The sequence below is a fragment of the Nicotiana attenuata genome, chromosome 8 (assembly GCF_001879085.1).
Source record: "Nicotiana attenuata strain UT chromosome 8, NIATTr2, whole genome shotgun sequence".
Classification (NCBI taxonomy): domain Eukaryota; kingdom Viridiplantae; phylum Streptophyta; class Magnoliopsida; order Solanales; family Solanaceae; genus Nicotiana; species Nicotiana attenuata.
Window position 1 is genome coordinate 24,973,912 of NC_031996.1, and position 10,823 is coordinate 24,984,734.

At 41.6% G+C, this 10,823-nt stretch overlaps 1 pseudogene; it reads left to right on the forward strand.

The window, feature by feature from the left end:
* Positions 2,492-10,314, forward strand: LOC109231575 (annotated as a pseudogene).

Here is a 10,823-nt window from a genome sequence, read left to right on the forward strand (position 1 = left end):
CTGGAAACCTTTTCCAGATGAACAGCTGCTCGTTACCACTCATCAGGAAGCGCCTTGGTATGCAGACTATGCTAATTACCTGGCCAGTGGTATTGTTCCTCACGACCTGTCATCGGTCCAGAGGAAGAGATTCTTTCGCGAAAGCCAATGGTATTACTGGGATGAGCCTACTTGTTTAGAATATGCCTTGATAACATGATCCGGAGATGCGTCCCCGAGATCGAACAATCTTCTGTTTTGCAGGCCTGTCACGCTTCAGCGTATGGCGGTCACTTTGGAGGAATCAGGACGGCAGCTAAGGTGCTAGAGGCCGGATTTTTCTGGCCAACGGTATTTAAGGATTCTCACTTATGGGTCAAGAGTTGCAATGAATGTCAATGCACCGGGAACATTTCCCGGCGTCACGAGATGCCCATGAACCCAGTTCAAGAAGTGGAAGTGTTTGATGTTTGGGGGATAGATTTCATGGGTCCCTTCGTCAGCTCCTATGGCAATAAATACATTCTTGTTGCTGTAGATTACGTGTCTAAGTGGGTGGAAGCTGCTGCATTACCTACCAATGATGCTAAGGTGGTAGTCGATTTTCTAAAGAAGAACATATTCAACCGCTTTGGGACACCACGTGCAATTATCAGCAATGGAGGAACTCATTTCTATAACCGGGCCTTCGAGAAGTTGTTGGCTAAATATGATGTGCGCCACAAGGTGGCTACTCCGTACCACCCACAGACCAGTGGACAGTTGAGGTGTCCAACAGAGAGATCAAGAGCGTATTGACAAAAACTGTAAATGCTACAAGAACTGACTGGTCAAAGAAGCTGGATGATGCGCTATGGGCTTACAGGACAGCATTCAAGACACCAATTGGGATGTCACCATATAAGTTGGTGTTTGGGAAGGCTTGTCACCTACCTGTAGAACTGGAACATAAAGCGTGGTGGGCACTGAAACAGCTGAATTTAGACTTGGAAGCTGCGGGCACGTCGAGAGTCACGGAATTACATGAGCTAGAGGAGTTCCGGTATCTTGCTTTTGAGAGCACAAGGCTATATAAAGAGAGAATGAAGAGGCTTCACGATCAGAACATCATTGAACGAAATTTCAAACCTGGAGACAAGGTACTACTTTATAACTCAAGACTGCGGTTATTCCCAGGAAAGCTAAAGTCAAGGTGGTCTGGACCATTTCGCGTGGTTGAAGTGTTTCCTTCCGGAGCTGTGGAAGTTTCTACTGAAGATGACTCTCGTACATTTAGAGTCAATGGTCAGCGGTTGAAATTGTATGTGGGCATGAACGAGCCTAAGGAGATGACCGAGCTGCATTTGAATGAACCCCAGAGGTCGAGCGAACCTTAATTTCGCTCACATGAGTCGTGCCGCGACGTTAAATCAGGCGCTACGTGGGAGGCAACCCATGACATTGTTGTAATTGTAACCTTTGTAATCTAGCTTAAAAAAAAAAAAAAGAACAGAACAGGCGTTAGAATCAGAACAGGCGTTCTACCGCGGTTCCACCGCGACCGCGGTGAAACCGCGGTAGATTACACCCGCGGAACCTCACTGCCGCGGTTCCACCGCGAAAGCGGCAGAACCGCGGCAGGTCCAGACGCGGTCAGGTATTATGTTATTTTAATTTTTTTTTCTTTTCTTTCTTTTCCTAATTTTTTTAAAACACCCCCCCACCTAAATACCCCCTATTCCGCCCCAAACCCCCATTCCCCTCTTTCTTTCTCTCTCTCTTCACAAACCAACTCTCTCTCTTCTTCTTCTTCTTCTTCTTCTTCAACACCATTCATCCCCAACCCACACTCCCACACCTCCATTTTTCTCCTCTCTTCAACTCAAGTAAGTTCTTCTCCTCTCTCTCCATTTCTTTATTTTCTAAGTAGTGTAATTTGTTAATTTTGTAATTATAGTTAAACCCTAGTTAGGATTAGTATAGTCATTTCAATTTTTTGCTTTCTTGTATGATTACTATGGTTATTGTTGTTGTAGTTAATGTTTGGAGGGTTGTTGGTGCCACATTAGTTGGGTCTCCATTATAATATAATTGTGAAATTGTTTTGGTGGTTTGGAGACCTAAACTAGTTTTATGGTGAATATTGGTATTGGGTCATGTGTTGCCCAAGAATGATGGCACTATGTTGTATATTTTTGGGAGTGTTCTAAGACCGACTTAGGTTTGGGGTGTTGTACAGGATGGTTGTTGTTGTAGGGTGACTTGTTGGTTTAAAAGATAATTGTGTGGTAGTTTTGTTAGCATAGGTGCTAATTGTTGGAAAATGATGTTGTCTTTTGGTGGTGTTGTATATCGGGGATAATAGTGACTGGAATAAGTGTGGGGTGTATGTTGCCGGATGTGGTACTGAAAGGGTGGAGCTGTAGTAGGGTTTGTTATAGCTGGTGTCATTAGGTGGTGAAGTCTGAGTAACCACCTTATTGGCATTAGCTAATGCAATTGGTTGATGGTTTGTTAACTGTTTTCAGGATTAATGGCTCCCAAAAGGCACAGGCGCTCTGGCGGTCCTTCCCACCGACCTGCTTATGATGAATCTAGAATCCAATCGGAACAGGCTGAGGATGACTTCCGTGCCAAAGCTACTAAAACGTTCATTCAAGAAATCCCGATTGATCGGGCTGCCCTCCGAGTTGAAAAAGTGGAGATGTATGAAGAGATTCGGCGGCGGGAAATGGAGTTCCTCTTTGCTGACCCTGAACCTGTCAACAAGATGTTGGTTTGTGAATTTTATGCAAATTGCCCATTGAATTTGGGTAGGGAGTTGATTGTGCGGGGTACGGTGGTCAGTGCTCAGATTCCAACAATTCGCCGGGTGTTGAGGTTACCTCCATTCACCAGCGATGTTGACTACTATCATGACCGGCCCGGGGTGACATGGGAGGTCATGACAGATTTGCTTTGCACGGAGGGGCGACCTATTTGGCTAAAGGAAGATATAACTCTCAACTCTAACTCCTTCACTCACCTAGCTAAGTGTTGGTTGACGGTTATCTGTAGCAGGTTCCTGCCTTCTAGCAACACCACGGACGTGAACTTCAACAGGGCATTGTTGACTTAGTGCTTTGTGACAGGGAAAGATTTCGATGCAGCACGGATAATTGGCGATGAAATGGTCTTACGGGGACCGCTGCTGTCTAAGGGATTCTACTTTCCTTCCTTGGTAACCACACTATGCTTGCTGAGGAACACTCCTACCAACCCTGCTGATGGTGACTTGCCCCCAAAAGCAGCTTTCAAAGCTTCCGGTATCAGAGTGGGCAGGGGCACTCGCACTACCATTGAGATTGATGATAAGGAGGAAGATCCAGTCCCTATGGCACCATCTAGGCGGTCTGTAGACAGTGCTGGACCCTCTTGGCGCTCTCATTCTGGAGCAGACCTATCTCGCTCACAGTCCTCCCGGCCTATGTTGCTCTCCTTGGAGGAAGAGGTTGCGGATCTTCGCACCTCGGTGGATGGTCTACACACAAGGTTGGACGCCATGTCTCAGCGGCAAGCTAGATCTGAGAACAAGTTTATGGCTTGGCTGCGTGCATTGGGGAGGGCCTGCCATGTAGATCCCAGTACCGTCTCCGACTCAGATTGAGTTTCAGGGAAGTTTTCTCACCCTTCTGTTCTTTACTGTATTCTGATGACATGGGGACATGCCATTGTTTTAAGTGTGGGGTGGGAGACTTGCTCTGACTGTGTATGGTAATGTATATAGATGTATGTTGTTGTGTTGTATCATTAGAGTAATATGTTGTATGTGTGTGAGTTTGTTATATTAGGATTAGCTGACTTGGCCCAACGACAGACACTTTTTGACGGGTTTCTTGAGGGTCTAAGTCAAATTAAAAATGAAATAAATAAAAAAATAAAAAAAAAACTCGACTGGTAGAGGACTTTTCCTGATGACGGACTAGGTGGACAATACTCTTGAGGGAAGTAGTCCATGGAGGATTTTTATTTTATTTTATTTTCTTCTTTTAGGTAGTGTATTACCTCCCCCTTGGTTTTTCTTTTGACCACGGTTCTTTTCCAAGGGTTTTTCTTGAACCGGGTTAGGTAGATTTTTCTTTTTGAAGTTTAAGAATAAATGGGTGAAGGGCAGAATGTAACCCCGAATGTGTACGCTTGTATAGAAAAGAACCTGAGTGTGTGACATCTAAGCTTGTTTGTGGACTCATAATATATGCCTTAATTTTGCACATCTTGACTTGCTTGAACACTCGTATGATTGTGTTGATGAACTGGTTCGGAATGAGTTACATGCTAAGTGTGTGTGAGCTGTTACTTGCATCTAATGTTTGCATATGATACCTAGAACTTGCCCTGTGTGTTTGTAAAGCGAAATAGAAGTTGTTTGGTTTTAGAGATGATTGAGGCATTTCTTTCTTTAACCCTTTATACTTGAAAATCCACCTGTGCATATTACCATAGTTAACCCCTTTTGAGCCTGAAGCCTTTTCTTTGATAACCCTATAATGATCTAAAATGTGGTGTTTAAATACGCTAATTGAACTCTTCCCTCCTAGAAGCACTTGAAGCACTAAAATATATGCAAAAGTCAAAGTGTGGGGTGGGGAGAAAGAAAAAAAAAAGAGAAGGGAAAATCAAGAATGAAGGTCGGATTGGTGAATTGGCAGTGTATAATAAATCTAAAAAATAAGAGAGAGAGAGAAAAGAGAAAAAGAAAAGTAGCCAGTTGTACCAAACGAGAAGTGGGGTGGCGCAAGTGAAACAAAATGTGGAGAAACAAGTGGGTTGATCATGGAAGTAAAATAAAAGGAAGTGTGTATTAAAAGTGCTTAGGGAGGTTAGTCACTATATCCAAATATATCCTACCCGTCCCTTAGCCTACATTACAACCTATAAAGACCTCTTGATCTTTGACTGAATGACTCGATTAGTGGAGTATTACACTAGGGGCAAGCTTATGGTGTGTCTGTGTGGCATGTGAATGCTCTTTGCTGAGAGTGAGCGAATTCTTTCTATATATTGTTCCTTGTTGTTGAATTTTATGTGTGTGGAATTACTCTCAAATCGTGTTTATGTGAGGGCATGTGACTCAGGAAGAAAAAGTGAGTCTTCACTTCTGTTAGAGTAATTAGAGTGAGCACAAGTGTGTCTTGGCATGAGAGTCTGCATTTGAGATATGATTGAGCACTGCTTGGGTCGATCTTTGATAATAGCAGGTGTGACATAAATCGGGGCAATACAGTGCACAGTTAGGTATAGAAGTGTGGTTTAGTTGCTCGAGGACGAGCAAAGGTTTAAGTGTGGGGTGTTGATAATAGGTGAATTTGACTATAATCACGCACCAAATAATCACCTTCTTGTGAACTTTTAATGTGGAAAATGACAACAAAATGCTCTTATTAGTGCTTTACATGATTTGCAGGTGATATAGGTGTAAGGAAGGCTAAGGAGCGGTTTTGGAGTCAACTATTGATGAAAAGAGGCTAATTGTTGAATTTCCCAAGTAACCCATTCAAAACAGGCCAAAATGCCCGGGTACAAGTTCCACCGCGGTTCTACCGCGACCGCGGTGAAACCGCGGTGGAAGGCAGTCTCTGAAGGTTGAAGATTCCGCGAGGGCGTTTGACCGCGGTTCTACCGCGACCGCGGTAGAACCGCGGTGGGCACAGTAAACTTCGGGGACTTAAGTGTAAAACACGGGATTTTTAGACCTAAACCCTATTTAAAACGCTAGACTTCGCCCAAGAGAGGCATGTATTGATTTTTTAGGTTTCTTAGCAAGGAAAACAATTGTGAGAAAGTACTCTAAACATCTTTCTTCTTTTCTTTTGATTTTATGATGAATTCAAGCTTAGTTTATTCTCCCATATCTATGAATAGCTAAATTCCTTGTCTAAGGCTTTGATGGAACCTATTGGGTGATGAACTTCTTGTTTATGTGAATACAAATTGCTAGTTAAATCTTTATTTGTTCAACTTCGTGTTCGTTGTAGTTAATTGACAGGATCCTCAATTAGCTGTGCCTATTTAGTATGCATAACTTGGAAAAGAGTGCATATTTAGGGTATTGTTGAACAACACCACTCCTAGATTATTAGAGGAATCTATAATTGCGGGTTTAAAGGCGGGATTAGGAATAACAAAGCCTTGGGTGCAATTTAAATTGAATTGTGCGAAATTAAGCAAGCTAGTGTATCTTGGGAGAGTGCAATAGTAGATTACTGTGATTACTCGGGAGAGATTTGCGGTAAGATTAGCGTTCATGATTGATAGAGATGTGTGGGTAAATTTGTATGAGCATAAACAGAAGGGATTCCATCAATAGGGGAAATCATTGCCTTAGCTTTTTCTCATAATTGTTTACAACCCTTCTAATTTAGTTATAGCCTTTTATTTACTTGCAAGTTAGTTATTAAAGAACACTCAACTGAGAATTTGAATATTTGGGAAGCTGGTTCTGAAGACTTGGTGGGTCTGAAGGTAGCAATTGATAGGTTAACTCTCTGTGGGATTCGACTCCGGACTTGTAAACCGGATTATATTTGCAGCGACCGCATTGTCCTTTTATACGGCATAGTTGGGCGTGATCAGACTGCCCGTTTATAAAAGTTAATCTCAATAGCTTATTACTCCTCCATTGTCTCCAGTGGAGTTTCTCTACTCATCTCTCTTGCCCTACTTCATGTCTGTCTTCTTATCCGGTAAAAGACTATTTTATGAAACTATTACAGGATCCGAAGCTATGTTTGCTGATTTGGGTCACTTTAGTGTGCGGTCTGTTCAAGTAAGTCTTCTGCATTTTTTATTTTCTTCTTTGCCTTAAGTAATCAAAAAGATGTACTTCCTCTGTCCCTTTGTATGTGGCACACTTTTCATTTTAAATTGTCCTTTATTATATTTGATATTTGTTTCTAGTTTTTTGCCAATCTAAGTGAACTCACCATGTATATATATTGCAGATAAGCTTCAGTTGCGTGGTATTTCCATCTATCCTCTCTGCTTATATTGGGCAAGCTGCTTACCTTACAAGGGGAATGCTTTCTATGCCTCTGTTCCAGGCAAGTCTCCTACTATACATATATATATATATATATATATATATATATATATATATATTCTTTTGGCCTTTTGGGTTATACCCAATGGGAAAACACTGTGAGGCACCAAAGATCCGACCAAAGCGGACAATATTTTGGCAGTTGAGCCTGGGTCGTGAAAGATAAACTAATCATAAAATTATTTACTTTATCAATACCATGCATAATATTGATTTTGTTGGTGCTGCTTACAAATCTACTTTACTGGCCAACATTTGTAGTGGCTGTTGTTGCGGCCATTATTGCAAGTCAAGCAATGATATCGGGAGCTTTTTCTATTGTGGCTCAGGCCCAAAGTCTAGGTTGTTTCCCAAGGGTGAAGGTAATTCACACATCTGCAAAGCACGAGGGTCAGGTTTACATCCCCGAGTTGAATTACTTCCTCATGGTTGCATGTGTTGTAGTTACTCTCAGCTTCAAAACCACAGGAAATTTGGGGAATGCTTATGGAATTTGTGTGGTTAGTGCTGAGCTCATAACCACGAATATGGTGACATTAGTAATGCTTCTTATATGGAAAATTAGCATATGGCGGATTATCTTATTCTACGTGTTGTACGTTACCATAGAATCTACATATCTATCCGCTCAGCTGACAAAGTTCGTGCAAGGTGGTTTTCTACCTTTGGCTTTCTCATTTGTACTCGTGATCATTATGGGGATTTGGCACTACGTTCAAAAACATAGATATGAATTCGAGCTCAAGAACAAGGTTTCAAGTGACTACATTAAGGACTTAGCCAAAAACCCAGACATCAAAAGAGTACCTGGAATAGGACTACTCTACTCTGAATTGGTACAGGGAATTCCACCAATATTTCCCCACTTCGTCTCCAATATTCCGTCGGTCCATTCTATCATAGTTCTGGTGTCAATTAAATCCATTCCTATAAACAAAGTAGCACTGGAGGAACGGTTCAAGTTCAGACATGTTCAGCCTAGAGAATACAAGGTGTTCCGATGTGTAGTTAGGTTAGGGTACAATGATCTACTAGGGAAACCAGAGGAATTTGAAAACCAATTGGTGGAACATTTGAAAGAGTTCATTCGAGATGAATACTATATTCTTGCAGCACATGCTGATCAAGTTGCAGATAAAGAAATTGAACCTGCAGTATCTGGCCAACTAGTGGCTGGAAATTCATCCCGGGTCTACACAGAGGAAGAGCTGGAGCAACAAGTAGATTCTAGAGTTTCATCGGCTGGTTCGATTCGATCAATGAACATTTTAGCAGCTCAGTCGAATCTGTCACGACCCGGATGTTTCCCACCATCGGGATCGCGATGGCGCCTACTCGTGGTAGCTAGGCAAGCCAACTTACCTACCGTTTTCATTAGTAAAGCCATTCTGTTGACAATCTGTAGCATCAATAATAATAACAACAATAACTGCAGAAGGTCTAATTTATAAGTCTGAAATAAATACGGATTACTCAACAATATCCTCTACCCAAGATTTGGTGTCACATTACTCACGAACCACTAAGAATAAACTAAATACAAAGGTCTGAAAGAAATATAACGGTTGTCTGTCTCGAAACAAGGAGGCAACAGTCTAAAAGAAAACAATGAGAAGAGACGCCGGGCCTGCGGATGCCTGCAAGGCTACCTCAGTCTCGTGATATGAAAGCCTGCTCCTGAACTACTGCTGCTGCTGCTCAAAACCTGGGCCTGTGCAAAAATGCACAGAAGTGTAGTATCAGCACAACCGACCCCATGTGCCGGTAAGTGTCTAGCCTAACCCCGGCGAAGTAGTGACGAGGCTAGACTGGACACCACATAAACCTGTGCAGTTATAAATATACAGCGGAAATCGAATACCAAGTAATTAACATCATGGGAGGGGAAACATGCTACGGGGGAGTTACAATAATAACAATAATCCAAAGTAACAACTAAAACAACTTAGGTTCACAGTGAACGAGGAATCAATACTCAAATGTAAACACATAGCCTCAACAATTGTTGCGGCGTGCAACCCGCTCCATAATTACCATTGTTGCGGCGTGCAACCCACATAGCCTCAACAATTGTTGCGGCGTGCAACCCGCTCCATAATTACCATTGTTGCGGCGTGCAACCCGCTCCACAATATCATTGTTGCGGCGTGCAACCCGACCCATATCATTTATCACTGTTGCGGCGCACAACCCGATCCTCACATATTATTGTACAGTCCGACTCCCCAAACAATAGTCACAATCAAGGGGCACAAAATAAGCAAATATTTGACAAACATCCCGGCAAGGGAAAGAATTCAATCAATGCAACCAAACGTCCCGGCAAGGGAATAATCGACAACGCTTTCTGTTTCTTACTTTCCTTATCTTTTAATTCACTTTACTATTTTGAGCCAACGCTCCAAAGAATCAAATCATTTCGTATACTTTCATATCCGTATCACAATTCGAGCCAATGCTCCCAGGAATCAAGTGATCATATTACCGTTCACATGTTATTCACAACAACTAGGAATCCTTCAATAAACACGGAGTTCACAATCAAGTCACGATAATTACATTATAAAGACTCACGGTCATGCTAGACACCAATGTATAGATACTCGTCACCATGCCTATACATCGTACTCGATCACATAGCAATTAGCAACAAGACTCAACTCCTATTCCCTCAAGCTAGGGTTAAACCAAACACTTACCTCGAAGGTTTACGGCCAATTCAATCCTTAAGCAATGCCTTTCCTTTCGAATTTAGCTCCAATTCAATCGTATCTATACACAATTGATTTAATATCATCAATAATACTCAACAATCCAACCCAAATACCTAAATACAATCTTTCCAACATTCTGCCCAAAATTTGCAAAACCGACCCCGGGCCCGCTTGGTCAAAACACGAGGTTCGAACCAAAATAAATTCACCCATAACCCCACGAATCCAAAGATATAATTTGTTTTAAGATTCGACCCCAAATTGGGGTTGAATTACCCAAAATTCTCAAAACCCTAACTCTACCCAAAATCCATGATTCCTACCTTGATTTCATGATTTAGGCTTAGAAACTCGCTAATTAATGAAGGAAAAGTAAAGGAGCAAGGAGTGCTCTATCTCCTGGGAGAAGCAGAGGTGGTCACTAAACAAGATTCTTCATTCTTGAAGAAATTTGTTGTCAACTATGCCTATAATTTCTTGCGCAAGAACTTCAGGCAAGGGGAGAAAGTTATGGCCATTCCTCGGACTAGGCTGCTAAGGGTCGGCATGACTTATGAATTATAATTGTGACATATCAGACAGTATTAAACTTACTACCAAATACTCGCATAAAAAACAAACAGAGCGAAAGATCTCTGCATTTTTCGTATAATTTTATTTTTGTCCTTTAATACTGTGTGCAAGATTTCAACTTGAGTAATGTACTCGTAAAACCTGTTTGGAAATGTTTACTCCCTCAATCCTCTTCTATCTCATGTTCTAACTTAGTTTGCCACTATTATTATTGATGACTTTCTACTATAAAAACTTTTTCAAACACTCCTCAAATAGCTCTAATTTAGAAGAAGTCGATTCTGGTACTTCGGTATGACCTTTCTATATGAACCATTTACATTTCAAATACTACAATAATGCATTTCATTTTCAAAAAATATTTTCTGAACCGTAGAAAACTAGAAGAACATCAGTAACAAGGTAATACCTGGATTTTTAAGCTGTCAAATATAAAACCTTTTAGGGCATATGTTTTGCCACTGACAATGAGTCCATGATTTACCAGACGAGAGAGATCT